This window comes from Pelodiscus sinensis, chromosome 19 (genome assembly GCF_052426305.1).
Source record: "Pelodiscus sinensis isolate ZL-2025 chromosome 19, ASM5242630v1, whole genome shotgun sequence".
Taxonomy (NCBI): Eukaryota; Metazoa; Chordata; order Testudines; family Trionychidae; genus Pelodiscus; species Pelodiscus sinensis.
The window spans coordinates 30,738,238-30,758,230 of NC_143070.1; the positions used below are offsets into that span (position 1 = coordinate 30,738,238).

Below are 19,993 nucleotides of genomic sequence, written 5' to 3' on the forward strand. Positions count from 1 at the left end.
CTGGGGGGCTCGGCTGGGGGGCGACGGGCCCGTGTGCTCTGCTGCTCACTGACGAGCTGGCTGCCCAAGTGCCCACACAGACGCTTCTTCAATCCCCACCCCCCTCAGCCGCCCACCCCCAGCCTCTTCCAGCACAGCCTGCCCCACCCCCCCACAGGGCTTCCACAGGGGCCTCTGTCCCAGGGAGAATGGGGAGCCCCTGCCCCCGGCACCCACCCACCCTGCTGCTGCTCCCCCCAGAGCAGAGGATTCACCCTGCACAAGTAAGTGCCTCTGTCCCCCCTGACCCCGGCTGCTGGGTTCCCTCCTGTTTAGCTGCCTGGCCCCAGGAAAGGTCACATGAGACTGCTCATATCACCCCCTCAGCACGGAGCCCTGGGCAGCCGCCCTGCTCGCTAAGGTCTCAGGCTGGCAGGGCCTGCAGGGATACTGGGTTTGAATGACAAGGTGTTGGAGCAGCTATTAAAAGGCTTCTTCCTTGGCAGGGGCATTGTGCTTGTGGATTGGCTATTTCTTGGATGACTTGGTTCTTGCACATGCAGCTGGGCTTTAGCAAATCAGAACGATGCAAGTCGTGAGTAACCCAGCGCCTCTGGAAATGGGAGTGGAGTAAAAAGTACAATATTGTCTATAAAAAATAAAATAATTTGAATAAAAATCAAAGTGTGACAAAAATAAATTACTTGAGTAAAGTACAAATACCCAAAAAAAGTCTTGAGTAGTGTAATCAAGTATTTCTACTTTATTACTTTCCACCTCTGCCCAGCAGGCAGGGGTTCTTGGCCCCTTGCTGGTCTGCGGACTGGCAGTTTATTACTACTGACTTAGAGGAGCCCCAGGAACTGCAGTTTCAGGAAGAAACAGCAAGGCTGTGTCTACTCTGGCACCCTTTTCCGGAAAAGGGATGCAGATGAGCCAAGTCAGAATTGCAAATGCAGCGGGAATTTAAATTTTCCAGATTTTAAGAGGAATAAGGTATCTTCTGGAAAAGGCTTTATTTTCTGAAAGATCCCGTCTAGACTGGCGCTTTTTTCCGGCAAAGCCCCGAGCCGGAAAAAAGCAGCAGCCATGTTCATGCAAATGCAGCGGGGAAAATTTAAATCCCCGCTGCATTTGCAATTCTGACTTGGCTCATCTGCATCCCTTTTCCGGAAAAGGATGCCAGTGTAGACGTAGCCCAGGAGATTTTGATTGGCTGCCAGGTGCTCCACATGCTAATCAGGAGGCGTGTTTCTGTAATCAGGGACATGGAGCATATTCTAATATGCAGATTTCTAAACCTGGTGGAGTGTGTTTGAATGGGACAAGCACTTTGCTGAGATTATTTCTGTTCTTTAGTTTTCTAAGTGTTGTGTGAAAACATTCCTCATGAGGAGAAAGTGAATGCACATGAGTGTGGGTGTGTAGGGAAGCAGGTGCTAATAAGACTGTACTTTCAGGGATCATTTTTATAGTTGGAAACTAGAGAAATGCAGCTGAAAGTGGTTGGCCTCGCTATCCATGAGGATGAGTGATAGTGTTCTCTTCTGAGCATGAAGCAAGCAGACAGTAGTGCTTTAATGTCATTGCTGTCTGCTGTTGATGATTGTTCTTTCTTTCCTGTGGGGAAGCTGGAGGAAGAGAACACAGGCTTAGTGGTTAGCTACTGTCAAAAAGTTTAAAATTAGTTTTGCAGTAGAGAGGAATGGGGATTTCACTTTATTGTTTTGTCTTGATTTTTGTTTAATTCCTGGATTTACTTGTAGGCTACATCTACACTGGTATGACTTTGTGCAAATACTTTTAATGCAAGAATTTTTGCATTAAACCATTTGTTCAGGAGTGCACCTACACTGGCATGTGCTTTTGCGCAAAAGCATTTGTGCCAATGTAGATGCTTTCTTGTTTAAGAAAGCTCCGATGGTTCGATGGCCATTTTAGCCATTGGGCTTTGCTGTGCAAGAAATTAACGTTGCTGTCTACACTGGCCCTCTTGCGCAAGAATACTTGACAAGAGGGCTTATCCAGGAGTGGGTGCGTCAGAGTATTTGCGCAAGAACCACTGATATTGTATGTTACAAACTCAGTGTTCTTGTGCAAATACTCTGGGCGAGTGTAGACAGGCGGCAAGATTTTGCATAAAATCTTGCCAATGTAGACATAGCCAAACTGCTCTGGTCTTGATCCTGATGTTTTCATGCTGTTCTCTCACCTGCTGCTGGGTCTTTTTCCATTTGCTTCTCACACTGGATTTAGCCAGCCCCTTGGATCTGCCTCATGCCTTGTCTCCCATCTATTCCCTAGTGGCCCTGCAGGAGGCAGAGATTAGTCGCAGCCCAGTGTTAATTATCCCTTGGGTTAGTGTCTTTCTCCCATAACGTGTAGCTAAGATATTTGTTAGTAACTGGCAGGTGCTGCGGGGGCTCACCCCCAGAGACACACGACCTCAATATTGGTGCACAAGACAAAACTCACCTGCTGCTGGAACAGGAACACTGACTAGCGGTGAGGCCCCTCCCTGGCAGCACTGAGCAGTGAGAGCTGAGTGAAGGGGGAGGCAGGAGCAGGGGGAGAAGGCTCCATGACTGTGTCAGAGGGAGGCTCTGCCCTGGCCAGTGGGGAATCGTTGCCTCTCCGAGGGGCCCAGGCCTGGTGGGTCATTTCCCCAGGGTACTGCAGCCAGTTCTGTCTCCTTCAACAACCAAACTGAACCAATGGATCTTGTACCAACCTGACTACGCAGGCTAGTGCTGTGCGTGCCACAGAGCTTCCTGCAGGGCTGCCCACATGGGAGAGGGAAAGGGCAGTTTGAGTGACCCAGCTCTGCCCCTTCTGAAAATGGCAAGTGTTGTCTTAGCAGTGCCAGGGAGGTGGGAAGGAGCCTGAAGTAACCTCTTGGGACACAGCTGCTGTCACATAGGTGAGAAAAGAGAGTAGGCAGCTGTCACATGAAACTGCAGGCTGGTTTCCCTGACTGGGAATCGAACCCAGGCCACAGCAGTGAGAGTGCTGGATCCTAACCACTAGACCATCAGGGACACATGAAACTTGCTTTTTGGCTCACCTACACTAGCCTTTCACAGGCCATTTTCTGTCCACTTCAGGATGGGGTGGCAGGTCCATTCTCCCTTGCCCAGAGGCGACAAGAACAGAAACCAAACAGAACATCAAAACAGACAGACTGAGTCATGTGAGTTGTCCAACTAGCCCAGGATCCTGTCTCACAACAGCAGCCGATTTCATTGTCCCGAGGAAATCCTCAGGACAGACAGTTATTAAGTGATCCCTCCTGTCGCCCATTCCCAGCTTCTAGAATACACCAGCTAGGGACACCTGCCCTGTCCATCCTGGTTAAATGCCATTGTTTGACCTTTCCTGCATTAAATTATCCAGTTCTGTTTTGGACCTTCTTGTAGATTTCACCTCCACAACATCCTGTGGCATGGAGTTCCACTGGGCGCAAAAATGTTTCCTTTTGGTTTATTTTTAACTTGGTTTCTGGGCTCCCTGAGGCCCTTTAACACACAAGGGCTTTCTCTGCAGCGTGCTGGGGGGAGAAACCCCTGAGCCAGTGACACGGACTGACCTGGGCGCAGGCCAACAAGGGGAGTTTCAATGAAGCTACATGTAAATGGATCCATCTAGTAACCACTGCCAGCCACACGCACAAGGGAGGGGACTTTAGCCAAGGAAGCAAGGACTCTGAGGGAGGGTTGGAAGTGAAGGGGGTTAATCAGATGGACGGGAGTTTCCAGTGCTGGGCTGTGGCTAAGATGGATGCGGGGATGTCACAGGGCACTAGCACAGCAAGGGGACCAGAGAGGCCCTGCTGCACCGAGAGACATGGCAAAGCCTGGGATTGAACCAGGGATCTTTAAATATTTCATCTTAGGCTCCCCACACTGAGCTACCCATAAACCCCTCTAGCTGGTTATTAACTGTCCGGGATGTCTGGCAGCCGTGTCACAAACATGATGCCGTCGTGCCCGGCCCAGGAAGGCGAGACTGGTGTTTTCTGCCACCTGCAGTTTGACTGGCTTCTTCCCCCCATTCCTGCCTTAGCTCCCGGGCTGACCTGGCAGCTGAAGTGGTCGGGGGCCCAGCAGCCTGGGCAGGGAGTCGGGTGGCCAGACCCTGGTGGCAAGAGTCTTGGTGCTACTTGTTTCCCTGCCCCCTCTGGTGCCCTCACTCCCCACCCGCAGCCCCTGCTGCCTGCCTGGGTCCCTGCGCTGTGTCAGACTCTCAATGAACCCTCCTGTTTCACACGGGCTGGGAGTGGCTCTGGGCTAGGGCACAGGGCTGTGTCATTCCCTGCGGGAGCGGGAGGCCCCCGGAGCCCAGAGCGAGTGGACTCCTCAAGGGGCCCAGGGTGAGAGACAGGGGGCTGGCGGCTCAGGGAGGGGCGGTCCCAGGAGGCAGAGGGCACCTGTGACTCTCGGCTGGCAGCTGACACTCTGCTCCTTGCTTCCCTCCCGCTGCTTCACCTCCCAGGGCTTCTTTCTCCTTCCCTGTCCATAGCAGGCAGCTACACAAAGGCAAGTCACCAAACCAGACACCCCTGTGGCCAGCATGGGGCTTGAACCCACCACCTGGGCGTTATCAGCATCAAGCTCTAAACAGCTGAGCCAGCAGCCCACGAGGGGCCCTTTGGGAAAGACCCCACAGGCAGCTGCAGGGACGTCCCTGCCGCTGCCACGAGCTCGTCTCTGATGGGGCCACGGGCGACTCACTGAGATGTGGGCTGGCTAGTGCAGAAGTCAGAGGAGCAGGAGCCTGGGTGGGTTCAGGGGGGCCTTGAGCAGGAGCAGGTTCGGGGGAGGGGCTGCTGGGCCACTGAAGCAGGTGACCAGTGGTTGGCAGCAGCTCTGTGGGCTGGGCACATGGTCCCATCACCTGGACATATGGAGCCTCCCTCTGTGGCTTGGGCTGGAGGAGCCATGGGCCAGCCACTGCTACAGCAGGAATTTGGGATCAGGTCACCCCACTGGGGACAATGGAGGGAAGAGAAGAGTTTTCCCTGCCATTAGGGGAAAGCTGGCCAGACCCTTTTAGCCACTGGGTCTGTGCAGGCTGGATCCTCCTCCTACCAGTTCTCTGGCCTCAGTCCTGCAAAGCTCTCAGCCTTTTGCCTGTTTCTGCTTCCCTGTCCATAGCAGGCAGCTAAAGTGTGTGTCTGGGGTGGGGGGGAGTAGTCACCACAGCAAACAATCACATGGCCAGCATGGGGCTTGAACCCATGGCCTTGGCGTTATTAGCACCACACTCTAACCAACTGAGCTAGCCGGCCTTCGGAAACTGAGCTCACAAATGGCTTTTTCAGAAAGGTGCCTCGTCTCTGACAGGGCCACTAGCCCACTCTGATGTGGGCTCACTAGTCCAGATGCTTTGAGGTGTGGTCAAGGTGGCTGGTGGCCGGCATGGCGCACTGAGACCCAGGGCAAAGAAGCAGCTGGAATCTCTTTCTGCCAGCACCTTGCCTCCCAGCTTCTTCCCTGTCGGCAGCAGCCGCAGCCCCTTTCAGCCACTGGGAAGAGAGGCAGGAATGGGGCCAAGTAGCGAGTCAGGCTGAGGGGGGCAGGCAAAGCTCATCTTGTCTTGCAGGGCCACTGGCAACAGCTTCTCTCTTGTGCGCTGCTGCTGAGGAGAAAAACACCCTGAGAGGGACCAGAAAGAACAATTTAAAAGATTGTTTGGAGGGGGGGCACCTGCTAGCGCCAGGGGGGCAAGAGTCAGAGCCTGGCAGCTCCTGGGGACCACAAAAGAGACCACAAGGTAAGCAGCAAGCTCCAGGCAGGTTAATTTTCAGGGCCCAGCCCATCTCAGCCAGGCAGACTATAGCATCAGACTGAGCTCCAGGGGGCATCAGACACAGAACTCTTTCTCTGGGAGCCTGCAGATAAGGAGCCCAAAGCTCATAAAGTTGGAGGGTTTTGCAGCAACCAGCCCAACCCCAGCAAGTCCCACAGAGATTTGAACTCGGATCACATGATTCAGAGCTCTGAGTGCTGCCTCTTACACCATGGCTACATCTAGACTAGTGTGCTTTTCCGGAAATGCTTTTAACAGAAAAGTTTTCCGTTAAAAGCATTTTCAGAAAAGAGCGTCTAGATTGGCAGGACACTTTTCCGCAAAAGCACTTTTTGTGGAAAAGCGTCCGTGGCCAATCTAGATGCGCTTTTCCGCAAAAAAGCCCCGATACACCATTTTCTCAATCGGGGCTTTTTTGCAAAAAAGAAATCTCTGTCTACACTGGCCCTTTTGCACAAAAGTCTTTTGGAAAAAGACTTTTGCCCGAATGGGAGCAGCACAGTATTTCCGGAAAAAGCACTGATTTCTTACAGTAGGAAGTCAGTGCTTTTGCAGAAATTCAAGCGGCCAGTGTAGACAGCTGGCAAGTTTTTCTGGAAAAGCAGCTGATTTTCCGGAAAAACTGGCCCATCAAGAGACAGCCCATGGGACCTACATGAGCCAGTAGTGATTCAATTAGGCTGAACTGTAGTCCTGGCTTATGGCCCTCGGACCAGCTTTGCTTGTTTCCTTCCACCCAGAGCCCCCTTCTTCTCCTGGGCTGCAAGGAGCCTCCCTGGGACACCCTGAGACAGGCACAGGACTCTGTCTCCCCATAACCAGCCCCACCCCACCCAACCGGCTTTGGCAGAACAAAGCGGGGGCGGGGCTAGCTAGACTGCACCCTTCTTACACACTTCAAAATGTCTACTCCTAAACAGGACTGTGTGGTGTAAAAGATAAGACATCTGACTTTGGGTCAGATGATTGAGGGTTTGAGTCCTTTTGCAGTTGTGTTGACTGTGCTTGTGGGTCCTGGAGTCTTATGCTTGGAAAGGTTCTGTAACAATGTGTGTCTATGGGAAGGCCTCTAGCTATTTAGCAGATCTAAACTAAAGCCTTCTGCAGCCAGACTGCAGAGTGGCAGCAATTAATTGTAGAACCTGGGCTCACATTCCATGTAAATGGCATTTCAATAGAGTCACACTAGGCTGTGACCAGGGGGTCTGATCCTATTGACCCCCACTGTCACCAAGTAAGAAACAGATCTCAGGGTGGGTAGAGAGAACTTAGTTAACAGTATTTGTCTGGAAAAAACCTGCTTAGCAATAGTTGTGTTTGTGCAATGGGCATTCTATGATTATTGTCCTCACTTTCCTATTGTTTGTCTGTGTGATCGCTGTCTGGTTTGTAACTGTTTCTGTCGGCTGTATCATTAATGTTGCTGGGGGAAAATCAACAAAGGCGGTGAAGTATGATTGGTTAGGTAAATCATAATAGTATGTTAGCTTTGGTTAGTAACATTATACTAAAATAATTGGTTAAGCAGGACTCAATTTTCACTATATAAACTGGGGTCCAAGAAGGAGACCAGGAAGAAGAAGGAAAAGGGGAAACGAGAAGAGGAAGAAGGAGGGAAAGGGAAAGGAAGGAAGAAGACCAAGAAGGAGGAGTGAGACCTGGAAGCAGAACTCACCTCCAAGGCAGCCTCAGACAGGACCTCTCTGTACGACCGTTGAAATTGTTTGCTGTGTGAATTCTGTCAGGTGACGTCAGGCCTGGGCACTGGGATTATTTACCATTTTCCCTAAGCTACTAAAACTCAGCCTGTGATGGCCAAGTGGTTAATGTGTTAGACTAGAAATCCAATAGGGTTTACCTGTGCAGGTTCAAATCCTGCTCACAGCGAGGCCTGTGTTTTGGTCACACCCCTTCCTAGGGCAACAAGGTACCCAAACTCTGAGACTCCAGAGAAGAACGTGCCTGTCCCATCAGAAGAGACACCTGTGGGCTACGTCTACACTGGCCCCTTTTCCGGAAGGGGCATGTAAATTTCAGCAGTCGTCGTAGGGAAATCCGCGGGGGATTTAAATATCCCCCGCGGCATTTAAATAAAAATGTCCGCCGCTTTTTTCCGGCTTTTAAAAAAGCCGGAAAAGAGCATCTACACTGGCCCCGATCCTCCGGAAAAAGTGCCCTTTTCTGGAGGGTCTTATTCCTACTTTGAAAAAAGCAGCGGACATTTTTATTTAAATGCCGCGGGGGATATTTCCCTACGACGACTGGTGAAATTTACATGCCCCTTCCAGAAAAGGGGCCAGTGTAGACGTAGCCGTGCTATGTCTACACTTGTAGCTTCTTGCATGAGTAATATGCAAATGAGGCTAAGTGTGGAATATTGCTGAGCCTCATTTGCATAGCTAATAAGCCACCACTTTTTTCAGAAGAGGCTCTTGCACAAGAAGGAGCGTCTACACTGCCCCTTCTTGCGCAAGAAAAACCCTCCTGTGCAATGCGATTACACCTATTACTTTTCACTAAACCCCATTATCAGACTGCCCAGTGCACATTCCTACCTTCCTTTGTGCACACAACATACATGGGGCTCTAATTACTGGCCACCTGCCTTTCACACAGATCATTGATCCTTGTGACTTTCAGGTACATTCACATGGCAGCTGTTTAAACATAATGTGCATAATCAGCTCCAGAGTCTGGGAGTTAAGGAAGGGCACCGCCCAGCGTGGGGCTTGTACTCATGACTCTAAAATTAAGAGTCTCATGCTCTACCAACTGAGCTAGCCAGGGTGCATGTGAAAAGTTTCCTAATATCCCATCTCAGGGTAATAGGAGCCAAGTGTTCTCCACTGCCTGACTCAAGGCTCTTTCTTGCCCCTAATGTGGGGTTCTGGCCTCCCACAAAGCTGGGGTGAAAAGCTGCTAGACCCCAGAGGTAGCAGGATTCACTCCCATCTTCTCCTGCCCGTGCCCTGGTACTGAGGAGCCGGCCCCTTTCCTGCTGCCCCAGCTATTATTCCCACAATGCACTTTGTGCAGGGGCCATTGGTCTTTCTGCCACGGTGCGTGGCTGGGAGCCAGGACTCAGGACCCTTCCCCCAATCCCCGCTCACACTGTCTGGCTGCCTCCAGCACCGGCTGGGCTCAGGGGTCAGGTGGGTGACCTGCCCTGCAGCTGTGATGGCATCAGGCCCTTCCCGCCAGCCAGCTCCATCTAGAGATGGAGCTCCAGTGGCCTCAGACACCCAGCAAGAGGAACAAAACTCTCTTATTGAAACTCAGGGAATGGAAGCCAAAGCACCTGAACCTTGTAACAACCACCTGAGTTTTAGTAGGTCCCACTGAGATTTGAACTCAGATTGCAGGATTCAGAGTCCTGAGTGCTGCCCCTTACACCATGGGACCTGTGGGGTGAAAGTGCAATGGGCACCTCTGTCTCTCAGCTCTCAGGCTGGCCTCTGCTCTCCTGGCTTCCCTCCAGCTGCTTCATCTCCCAGGACTCCCTGTAAGAAATGTGTCACTTTCACCCCTGGGAGCAGCTCAGCCATGCAAAGGGGCTGCCTGGGGCAGGATATTAGCCCTGGAGGGCAGGGGTGGGTGTGGCAGTGACATCACAAGGGCCTTTTGCAGCCCCTCAGCTTATTGGCTAAAGGAGGTTGGGAGGTGGTGACCTCACAGAGAGTCCATGACAATGGCCAGGTGGGACAGGCTGCAGGGCAGGGGTCATCTCAGAGACCCCCCATGGGTTTGCTGCAGGGAGTCTCCTTGAGAGTTGCCCTTGAGGCCTTTTCGGAGCCTTCTCCTTTCCCACGACTAACTGACCTAGATGACAGACGTCGCTGTGGAGAAGGGAAGAGCCTCCAAGAAGGCCTCTGTAAATTAGCAGGGGAATTAGCTCAAGTGGTAGAGCGCTTGCTTAGCATGCAAGAGGCAGTGGGATCGATGCCCACATTCTCCAACTACAGTTCAGCTCTTATCCCTTATTTTATCCCTCACTCTTCCTACCTGCTCTCCCAAAAGAGACAGACCTGGCTCCCCTTTCTTTTCCCCCAGCACTTGCAATGCTGCAAAGCAGAGAGTGGAGATATCAGGCTCTGGGGTGCAATGGAAAGCATGTTGGACTTTTAAGCTGCAACAAAATACAGGACTACGTAGCACTTTAAAGACTAACAAGATGGTTTATTAGATGATGAGCTTTCGTGGGCCAGACCCACTTCCTCAGATCAAATAGTGGAAGAAAATTGTCACAACCATATATAGCAACGGATACAATTAAAAAAACCGAACGCATATGAAAAGGACAAATCAAATTTCAGAACAGAACAGGAATGCGGGGGGGGGGGGGGAGGTAAATGTCTGTGAGCTAATGATATTAGAGGTGACAATTGGGGAAGCTATCTTTGTAATGGGTAAGATAACTACAGTCTTTGTTAGGACCCCGCCGTAAAGTGTCGAATTTTAGCATGAATAACAGTTCAGAGGATTCCCTTGAAAGTGCAGTTTTAAAAGGCTTTTGAAGCAGGATGCAGGTAATTAAGTCATTGAGATAATGTCCTTTCTGGTTGAAATGGCAAGAAACTGGTTTTTTTCTGTAGTTAGTTTCAGCTACCCTAGACTAACATGGCTACTTTTCTATCACTATTTTAAGCTGCAGTGATTCATGTGAGCCCAGCTAGACGTTCAAAGCTTGTGGGTTCAAGTCCCACGAGTGTCACTTTAGCTGCTTTCTCATTTCCAGGGCGCAGCTTTTACAGAACAGGCAATCCTTAGGGTGAAACTGGGGTGGGCTTGAGTCCAGACAGTTCCCAGCAGACCCCAGTGAGGACGGAGGGAAGGGCTGGTTCTTGCGGTTGGGGCTGGGCGTTGTTCTGAAAGGCTTCAGGTGCCATTAGATCGTTTTATCCCTCCCTGTCTCCTACCAGTGCTGAGCAACACTCAGGCTATGTCTGCCCTACACTGCTTTTCTAGGAAAAGCTATGCAAATTTCAAAACCCAATTTGTGCAGCTTTTTCTTCTGCTTTTGGAGGGGGGGGGAGGGGAAGAGGCTTTTCTGACATTTGGCCTGTTACACTGGACAAGTCACATAAGGGAGGCAGCAGGCAGAGCCAGCCCAATGCACCAGCCTCCCAGGGCAAGGGAGGCCAAGGCACAAGCAGCTGCCAGGCCTAATTTATCTGGCTTCCCCAGGTTGGCACCCAGGGGCATTATCAGCTGACCTTACCCCCCGTCACATGAGCATTGGGCTCATCAACAGGCTGGTCAGCAGCAGCTGCAGTTACCTGGGCACCGCATAAGAGAAGACCCTATTTTTCTGCCTGGCTTTGAGCTAGGGACCTTTTGCATGTTAGGCAAACATGATAACCACTACACCACAGAAACACATTTCAGGGGTTGGAACTTGTCTGACTGTTCTGTTCCTAGCTCTTTCTAACACCCTGCTCTGCAGGGGAGGGGGATGCTCCTTGTGAACACTCCACCTCTTGTTCTCAGGGACGTGCCTAATTTCCTCACCAGCCCCTTGAGATTTGTAGCTCAAAGCTGGAGCTGCTGTGGAAGGAGGTGAAGCTACAGAAGCTGACGGGGGACAATCAGCGGGCGGAGGGTTATTGTTTCTCCCCCCTGGGCTGATGTGGCTACAACTGAGGAGAAGAAAATCCTCTTCCCTTCTCCTCAGACAATGGAAATTGCAGTTGGGTCTCTCTTTGGTTCTACTAAAGCTGGACCCCAGGACTAGACCTTTTCTTTCTAAAACCCTGGTGAAAACTGAGAGCCAATTGCTCACAGGCTGAGAATGTGAGTTAAAGAAGGGCACTGCCCAGCATGGGGCTTGAACCCATGACCCTGAGATTAAGCATCTCATGCTCTACCCACTGAGCTAGCCAGGCTGTGTGGGAAATGCTTCCTAATATCCCATCTCAGGGTAACAGGAGCCAAGTGTTCTCCACTGCCTGACTCAAGGCTCTTTCTTGCCCCTAAAGTGGGGTTCTGGTCTGTGGAGAGGTTTGAACTCGAACCCCACTCCCGACACACCCACTTCTTTCCCCACAAGGAACAGACCCATTTCCATCTCTCCAGGGACAGGAGAAGGGCTCTGGCTTGTTCTCTGCAAAATGCTCAGCCTGTTTCATTTTCTGCAGGAACAAGTGGGATCCATGCGCCCTGTTCCCCAGTGAGAGGTATGTGTCCTCTTCCCCCCTTTCCACAGACACAGCAGGCCAGGGGGCTATGAGCCTCCAGAGGCCCCTTCCTACTTGGCCTCCCACAAAGCTGGGGTGAAAAGCTGCTAGACCCCATCCCTCCTGGGCCAAGCCATGGCAGAGGTAGCAGGATTCACTCCGATCTTCTCCTGCCTGTGCCCTGGTATCCCCCAGGTGTCCATGTTGTTCACTTACCTCTGGGCTTTGGGCACCTGCCCCCATCAAACCTAGTTTAAAGCCTTCTCACTAGGTTAGCCAGTCTGCACCCAAATACTCTTCCCTTCCTTGACAGGTGAACCCCAACCCTGCTGAGCAGCCCTTCCTGCAACAGCATCCCATGGGCAAGGAAGCCAAAGGCCCCTGCCCACGGAGCTTTCTGTAGCTTTCTGTGCCCAGGGGGCCAGACACTGCCTGGGCTCGATGGCTGGAAGGAAGTGGGGAACGGCTGCACTTTGGGAGTCAAAAGTGTTGTCTGGAAACATAAAGAGCAATTTTGAAGATACTTCAGAGGCTGGCACCATGGCTTAGCTGGCTAAAGCACCTGCCTCATAAACAGGAGATCCTGGGTTCAAGTCCCAGTGGTGCCTTGTTGTAACCTTTGCTCACATTTACTTATGCCCTTTTGGGACACAGAAAAGGCCTCCCCTGGCCACCCATGGAACTGCTGGTTCAGGAAAAGGCTGATTTGAGAGGGGGATTGGGAAGAAGGAAACCACAAGCCTGGAGCCCCTGCAGAAGCTGCTGGCACTGGTAAGGCAGGGCTCTGACTGCAATTGCTGGGACAGGAGAGCCAGCAACACATGCCCTTGTGATTCCCTCAGGGGGTCAGGGCCTAGAGAGCCTGAGGGTGTAACCTCTGCAGCTCCTGCAGCCATAGAGAGTCAGGGTCTGTGGGCATCAGGTGCTTCTCACCTGTTATTCCTTCTTCCAAACACCCGTCCCCGGTCAGCCTTTTCCTGAACCAGCAGTTCCATGGGTGGCCAGGAGAGACCTCTTCTGTGTCCCAGAAGGGCATCAGTAAATGTGAGCAAAGGCTACAATAAGTCACCCCTGTTTATGAGGCAGCTGATTTAGCCTGCTAAGCCATGGTGCCCTCCTTGAAAGGGGCTTTGAAACTGTTCTACTTTATGGACCCAGACATCCCCTTCCCATTCCAAAGTGCAGCCGTTCCCCATTCCCCTCCAGCTCTTGCCATGACTCAAGGTCTGCGCAGCCCAAGACATTTGATCTAAAACAGAACTGGATCATTTAATGCAGGGAAGGTCAATCAATGGCATTTAACCAGGATGGGCAGGGCAGGTGTCCCTAGCTGGTGTATTCTAGAAGCTGGGAATGGGCGATAGGAGGGATCACTTAACAATTGTCTGTCCTGAGGATTCCCACTGGGCAATGGAATTGGCTGCTGTTGTGAGACAGGATCCTGGGCTAGTTGGGCAACTGGCATGGCCCCGTCTGGCTGTTCTGATGTTCTGTTTGGTTTCTGTTCTTGTCCCCTCTGGGCAATGGAAAATGGACCCGCATACTGAAGGGGACAGAAAGTGGCCTGTGAAAGGCTAGTGTAGTTAAGGAGCAACCATGTTCATGTGTCCCTGATGGTTTAGTGGTTAGGATTCAGCACTTTCACTGCTGAGGCCTGGGTTCAATTCCCAGTCAGAGAAACCAGCCTCATCTGTATTTATGAAACCTGCCTGGTCTTTGCCCTTTTCCATCACAGGGAGGGCCAGTGGGCTGAGGGAGGGGAGGGGAGGGGCTGGGGTGCCAGAGGCAGGCTCTGGCTGGGAGACACTCCCAGCAGCCAAGCACATTTCTCAGGCAGCCCCTTCCCTGCGCAGGGGGTACAGGTCACACGCCTGGGTGAATAAGAGCTTGTGGGGACTGGCCAGGGCTTCAAGCAGGCAGCTCCCATTGGCCACAAACAAGCTTGGAGCAGGGACCAGGCATGAAGCTTTTTCCTCTACAGCTGAGAGACACAACGGGCCCAGCAGCCCCTTCTCTCAGCTGTGCGTGGGGGCAGGGCCAGCAGGGAATCTGCCTGAGGCTTCTTGCTGCCATGTTGGGTGGCTTCATGGGCTGGATCCAGCCCGCTGGCCTGTATTGCCCAGGCCTGGCTTAGAGGGAACCTTGGCTCTGGGCTGTGGGGGAGGGGTGCTGTGGAAAGGCCAGTCTGGCCTTCCTGGGCAGGGCATGACGACATGCGGCAAAACATCCTGGACAGAGAATTACAGGCCAGACAGGCCTCTTATCACAGCCAAAGTAGCTCAGTGGGGAGAACATTAGACTAAAGATCTAAAGGTCCCTGGTTTAACCCCAGGCTTCGGTATGCTCCAATAGGGGCTATTTGCTTCAAGTTGATGGTTTTGCTTAGAGCTGTTCTCACAACCTGCACTGCAGGAGAAAAGGGGAGATGAGCTGCATCCTGGGGCTCTTCCTGCTTTCTCTTGGCCCGGGGTCTCTATCCTGCCAGAGGGCAGGTACAAGGGCTACAGTTGGGGGCAATCAGGTGACACCACAAAAAACACTCCCTGTTGGCAGTGCTGGAACATGGCACCACATGAGCATGTTGCTAACACCCATGTCTCCCCCCCTCAGGGCCACTAGAGATGTCCGGCAGCTCTGTCCTTGCACCCTGGAGTTGTCTGTCTGGGCCATGCACTCACACACACTGGCCCCTCCCTTTCTAGGACAGGGCTCCTGTTGTTCCTTGCTTTACTCAACCTGGGAGTTGGGCTTATCCCCAAGCAGCAGGAGCTGTGTTTACCTGGGGAGCCACAAATAGGAGCAGAACCCCTGTTCCCACTTTTTGCTTGGCTTTGAACCAGGAGCCTTTTGCACATTAAGCAAACACGATAACCACCACCCCACAGAAACATGCTTGTCAGTTTTTTTCTGTACATAAACTTGGACAAATACTCTGTTACTAATTCTTTGCCCAAGGCAGAGCAAGAGCAGGGAACAAGACCCCCCCCCCCAATACTTCTCTAGACCCTTTGCTCCCAACACGGTGGGGTGGGGGGGGCTGTGTGCCTCGGGAGGAGTGACCCACATCATATCCCCAACATTTCTGCCCTTCATGGATGGACCTTTGGGGGCAGGCCCAGACGCTCCATCCTCTAACTCAACTCCTATCACACACTGGAGCAGGGCAGCCCCCAGGGGTAGGGCTGAGCCATGGGGTGCTGGGCAAGGGGCAGAGGCTGCAGGAGCTGAGCGTTTCCCTAGAGTCCAGGGACCCATAAGGAGGCACCATGCTCTGTGTCTCTCTCGGAAGGTGCAGAAAGGGATTGACTGGGGACAGGGAGAGTGGCCCAGGGGTTGTGCAGCTTGTTGCCCTGGTTAGAGTGTGGCCAAAACACAGGCCGCGCTGTGAGCAGGATTTGAACCTGCGCAGGGAAACCCTACTGGATTTCTAGTCCAACGCCTTAACCACTCAGCCACCACAGCTGCAAAGTCAGCAGTGCTCCAGGATCAGGGACAGTGGTAAATAATCCCAGTGTCCAGGCCTGACCTCACCCGCCCCACAGAATTCACACAGCAAAAATGGCTCCAGAACAGGGCAAGCTTGGGGGCTCATTGCTGGGCCCTGGGGTGAAGCATTAAACTAGCCCCCTCCTGCGGGGCCTGTGAGTGTTGCTGTCCCTGCTGTACAGACAGGGCCATGGAGGCAGGGAGAGATTCACTGAATGGGCCAAGGTCACCCAGCGAGTTACAGCCCAGCTCTGCCCCCAGCGTCCTGCCCCACCCACCGACGTGCTGACTCCCTCGCTGCCAGGGGGCTGTTTGCATTGGCCTCTTTTGTTTTCTTTTCTGCTGGGAGACATTGGGACAGTTGGCCAGGGCGTCCTGCAGTTGCCATCTCCCTCTGCGCAGGGGCTGTCCAGAGCCCCGACTAGCAAACGCTGACACTGCTGTTAGGTCCAGACCAGAGGGGAGTGTTTAAGGGTTATTTCGGAAGAAGGGTTTTCTCCCCAAATAACTGCATCTAAACGTTGTTTTTTATTTCATAATAAAGTATTTTGAAACAGCACCCGGACACGATTATGCAAATAGAGCGCGGGATATTTAAATCCCGGTTTCATAAATTTGCATCCCTCTCCTGAAGGAGACTGCAAGTGTCGACATGTCCTGGGTGTTGCAACCTCCCAGTACTCACCTGATGTTCCCTCCCCGCTACCTGAAGACGTTTGGGAGTCCTCCTGCGTCCCCTGGAGCTGCAGGACATCAGCGTTGTCATCCTGAAGCTGCAGCCGCTGCTTCCCAGGTGTCTCCATCCCAGACTCCACAACTATCCCTGGAGACAGGGGCTCCCCACACCCCGGGATTCGTTCCACTTCCTCACAGTATACACAGTGCTGCGGTGCTTCCCCAGAGCGGGACCTGCCCTCACGGGTCCTCACATACCCCTCCCGCAATTCGTTGACCTTGGGTCTGACTTGGTCCAGGATGCAGGAGTGGGGAGGTGGCCTTTCTCTGCAAGGCCATCAGCCATTGGGCCATATGTTAGATAATTTCATGGAGGTTAGGTCCATAAAAGCTATTAGCCAGGGGATAAAATGGTGTCCCTGGCCTCTGTTTGTCAGAGGCTGGAGAGGGATGGCAGGAGACAAATTGCTTGATCGTTGTCTTCGGTCCACCCCCTCTGGGGCACCTGGTGCTGGCCACTGTTGGCAGACAGGACACTGGGCTAGACGGACCTTAGATCTGACTCAGTAGGGCCGTTCTTATGTTTTTATGTTTATAAATGTCTGCATTCGTCCATCTGGACTGCCGGGCCTGCAAAGACCCCCCCCCCCTTGGATCACAGCCCCAAGAGGGTCTTTATCTCTGGCCCAGACACTGACAGTGCCTGGTGTGTGCTGCCCCCTGCTTGGTCCTGTGATGTGTCCCTGAAGGGGTCTCTGGGGGTTGTACCTGTGACATGGCTCTCCAAAAGGAAGACGTGCTCGATCTTAGGCAAAGGACCCAGAAACAACACTTTACGGCAAAAAACACAAGGACGGCTCTTGGTCCGCATCCCTGGGCCACACAGAGTATCCAGAAGTCACTTCCCCACCTCTCCCTTGGCTGCTCTAGAGCTTAGCATAAAGTCTGATAAACTCTACTCTCCCACCCAACAACCTCTGGGACTCCTCTCCCACCCGGCTCCTCACACCATGCAGAGTGCAGGGCAGACACTACCCCAGCGTCACCACTTCTGGTCTCTGCCTAATAGCCAAGAAGTTCTGCTTTACCCAAACCACACAGGCACCCTCTCGCCTCTGGCTAGCCTCATGGCAGATGTAGGATTTCCTAACTAATTTTCCCAGAAACTTTGCAGGCAGGCATTGGTGGTATAGTGGTGAGCATAACTGCCTTCCAAGCAGTTGACCTGGGTTCGATTCCCAGCCAATGCAATGTAAAGAGGGAGCATCATAGCTCCTTGCTGACCTTTTATTTGAACCCTGAAAAAACAGGCACAAATGGGTTCTGCAGCTGCAGGCTGCCTCTCACCGCTCTTCATCCTCTCCGAGAGCGTGCACAGTAATGTGGTTCCTCCCTCACATACCCCTGTCGCAATTCCTTGACCTTGGCTCTGACTTGGTAGGATGCGGGGGTAGGAGGGAGGTGGCCTTTCTTTCCTAGACCATTGGCCATTTGGCCAAAAATGTCCACATTCCTCCACATGGACTGCAGGGCCTGCAGAGACTCCTCCTCGGACCACAGCTCCAAGAGGGTCATTATCTGTGGCCCAGACTATGACAGTGCCTGGCGTTTGCTGTCCCTTGCTTGATTTGATTCCCAGCCAATGCAAGGTGGGAAGGGAACAGGCAGCCTCCTGGGGAAGATCTTATTTAACCCTGAGCAACAGGCACAAGAGGGTCCCACAGCCAAGGGCTCCCTCTCACGGCTTTTCGTGGGGAGCAGCTCAAACAAAACTAATTCAGCTACTGTGGGGTCTGCATGGGGCTTGTACCCGTGACCTGGGCATTATTAGCATCAAGCTCTAAACAGCTGAGCCAGCAGGCCCATGAGTAGCCCCACAGCAGAGGGAAGAGAAGAGTTTCCCTGCTATTGGGGAAAGCAGGCCAGGCCAAGGCCCTTTTAGCCCCTGGGTCTGTGCAGGCTGGAGCCTCCTCTTACCAGTTTTCTGGCCTATTTCCTGAAAAGCTCACAGTCTTGTGCCTATTTCTCTTTCCCTGTCCATAGCAGGCAGCTAAAGGAGGGAAACAGGGGTCACCACAGCAAACATATCTGTGGCCAGCACAGGGCTTGAACCCAAGACCTTGGCATTACTAGCTTCAAGAACTAACCAACTTTACTAGCCAGCCAACCGAAGCACAGTTCACAAATAGCCCTTTTAGAAAGGCGTGTCCGGCAGCTGAAGGGACGTCTCTGCAGCTGCCAATGGCTCTTCTCTGACAGGGCCACTAGCGACTCACTGTGACGTGGGCTGGCCAGTCCAGCTGGTTTGACATTTGGTCAAGGTGGCTGCTGGCTGGCATGGCGCACTGAGACCCAGGGCAAAGAGGCAGCTGGACTCTCTTGCTATCAGCATCTTACCTCCCAGCTTCTGACCTGTCAGCAGCAGCCACAGCCCCTTTCAGGCCCTGGGTCAGCCCAGCAGTTCCATGGGTGGCCAGGGGAGGCCTCTTCTGTGTCCCAGAAGGACCTGGGAAAATGTGAGCAAAGGAAGCAACAGGGCACCACCGGGAGTTGAACCCAGGCTCTTCCATTTAGCAGGAGCAAGCTAAGCCATGGAGGCCCCCTCAAGCTGTTGGGTGAAACTGCTCTGTGGTCCCAGACAACACCTTTGACTCCCAAAGTGCAGCAATTTCCTTCCAGCCCTGGCTGTGTCTGCAGCTGAGCTGCACAAAGGAAGATACAAGATCCCTGCTGGGGTCTTTGCTGGATGAACATACCTGAGGAAAGAAGCTGGAAGCGCAACAGACACACAAAAGGGGACGAGGGACAGTTTGAGTCGCACACAAGGCTGGTGGCGCAGCTCAGCCAGGTACCTTATCCACTCACAGAGCTTCACAGCTTCTCCACGCTCCAAACCCCACCAGGCAAACTGCCCCATGGGCTTCACCCACACCATGCTCAGGGGTTTTTCTGTCCTTTTGCCCAACCAAATAACTAACCACCCCACTGCTCTCAAGTCTCTGCCTCTTATGGGCCTTCTCAGCCTCAGGTCCACTTTATCACCAGACAGACCCTGCTCTGCCACAGGCTGTCACTCCTAGGCCTGCTAGAGCCAAATGTGCCTCTTCATTCTGACTTTGAATACCTGGGCTTTTAGCACTCAGATCTGCGTCTTACACCAGCATTTGCTAGTACAGAGTCTGAACAACTTCTGCAGAGAGGGAGAGAGCAACTGTGGAGCATCCGCACTAATTGTTTCAGAGACCAGAGGAATGTAAACTCTTTTCCTGTGAGAGAAACTGTCACCCCAGGTGGGACTTGAACCCACAATCCCTGGCTTAGGAGGCCAGTGCCTTATCCATTAGGCCACTGGAGCACATAGAAAAGACTGTCAGGGAAAGAAATTCTCCCTTCTAAATCTCCCTTCTTCAACTTTTAGCTCCTGATTAAGCCCCTTTGAAGAAGCCAGATACACAGGAAGAGCTGATCACACCCCTCTGAAAATCAGCTTTCCATGGGTATCTGTAGCTGGCTCCGAGTCATGGGCCTTGACGTCTCGTCTCCCTCCCGAAACCAGTGAAGTGTCTCCCACCGCTGCAGCCTCCTGAGGCTCTATGGCCCTGTCTGTACAGCAGGGACAGCAACACTCACAGCCCCACAGGAGGGCCCCTGGCCTAGCAATGTGGCCCCCTGAGCAGCCTCTGATGTTCCCTGCTTGAGCCCCAGAACCAGCCCTGAGTGAGGGGGAGCAGCTCACACATGTGAAGGGGCTGGCCAGGGGCAGGACATGAGCCTGCAAGGCAGCAGTGACATCACAAGGAACTTTTGCAGCACCTCAGCTCGTTGGAATAAGTAGGAATAAGACCCTCCGGAAAAGGGCACTTTTTCCGGAG

General features: G+C 52.8%; 12 non-coding genes across 12 annotated transcripts; 6 read left to right on the forward strand and 6 right to left on the reverse strand.

Annotated features, from left to right (window-relative positions):
- Window positions 1–1,423: 1,423 nt before the first annotated feature.
- On the forward strand, window positions 1,424–1,639 carry LOC149522897 (small nucleolar RNA U3). The gene has a single exon (XR_016347491.1). It is a non-coding gene; the product is annotated as a small nucleolar RNA U3 (small nucleolar RNA).
- Window positions 1,640–2,945: 1,306 nt separating this feature from the next.
- TRNAE-CUC (transfer RNA glutamic acid (anticodon CUC)) lies at window positions 2,946–3,017 on the reverse strand. Its single transcript has one exon. It is a non-coding gene; the product is annotated as a tRNA-Glu (tRNA).
- A 2,175-nt stretch (window positions 3,018–5,192) lies between these two features.
- TRNAI-AAU (transfer RNA isoleucine (anticodon AAU)) lies at window positions 5,193–5,266 on the reverse strand. Its single transcript has one exon. It is a non-coding gene; the product is annotated as a tRNA-Ile (tRNA).
- Window positions 5,267–9,117: 3,851 nt separating this feature from the next.
- Window positions 9,118–9,189, reverse strand: TRNAQ-CUG (transfer RNA glutamine (anticodon CUG)). The gene has a single exon. It is a non-coding gene; the product is annotated as a tRNA-Gln (tRNA).
- A 480-nt stretch (window positions 9,190–9,669) lies between these two features.
- On the forward strand, window positions 9,670–9,742 carry TRNAA-AGC (transfer RNA alanine (anticodon AGC)). Its single transcript has one exon. It is a non-coding gene; the product is annotated as a tRNA-Ala (tRNA).
- Window positions 9,743–11,596: 1,854 nt separating this feature from the next.
- On the reverse strand, window positions 11,597–11,669 carry TRNAK-CUU (transfer RNA lysine (anticodon CUU)). The gene has a single exon. It is a non-coding gene; the product is annotated as a tRNA-Lys (tRNA).
- An 825-nt stretch (window positions 11,670–12,494) lies between these two features.
- On the forward strand, window positions 12,495–12,568 carry TRNAM-CAU (transfer RNA methionine (anticodon CAU)). Its single transcript has one exon. It is a non-coding gene; the product is annotated as a tRNA-Met (tRNA).
- Window positions 12,569–13,567: 999 nt separating this feature from the next.
- On the forward strand, window positions 13,568–13,639 carry TRNAE-UUC (transfer RNA glutamic acid (anticodon UUC)). Its single transcript has one exon. It is a non-coding gene; the product is annotated as a tRNA-Glu (tRNA).
- A 589-nt stretch (window positions 13,640–14,228) lies between these two features.
- On the forward strand, window positions 14,229–14,301 carry TRNAF-AAA (transfer RNA phenylalanine (anticodon AAA)). Its single transcript has one exon. It is a non-coding gene; the product is annotated as a tRNA-Phe (tRNA).
- Window positions 14,302–15,340: 1,039 nt separating this feature from the next.
- On the reverse strand, window positions 15,341–15,422 carry TRNAS-AGA (transfer RNA serine (anticodon AGA)). The gene has a single exon. It is a non-coding gene; the product is annotated as a tRNA-Ser (tRNA).
- Window positions 15,423–17,299: 1,877 nt separating this feature from the next.
- Window positions 17,300–17,371, forward strand: TRNAG-UCC (transfer RNA glycine (anticodon UCC)). The gene has a single exon. It is a non-coding gene; the product is annotated as a tRNA-Gly (tRNA).
- Window positions 17,372–19,403: 2,032 nt separating this feature from the next.
- Window positions 19,404–19,476, reverse strand: TRNAR-CCU (transfer RNA arginine (anticodon CCU)). Its single transcript has one exon. It is a non-coding gene; the product is annotated as a tRNA-Arg (tRNA).
- Between the last annotated feature and the right edge of the window lie 517 nt (window positions 19,477–19,993).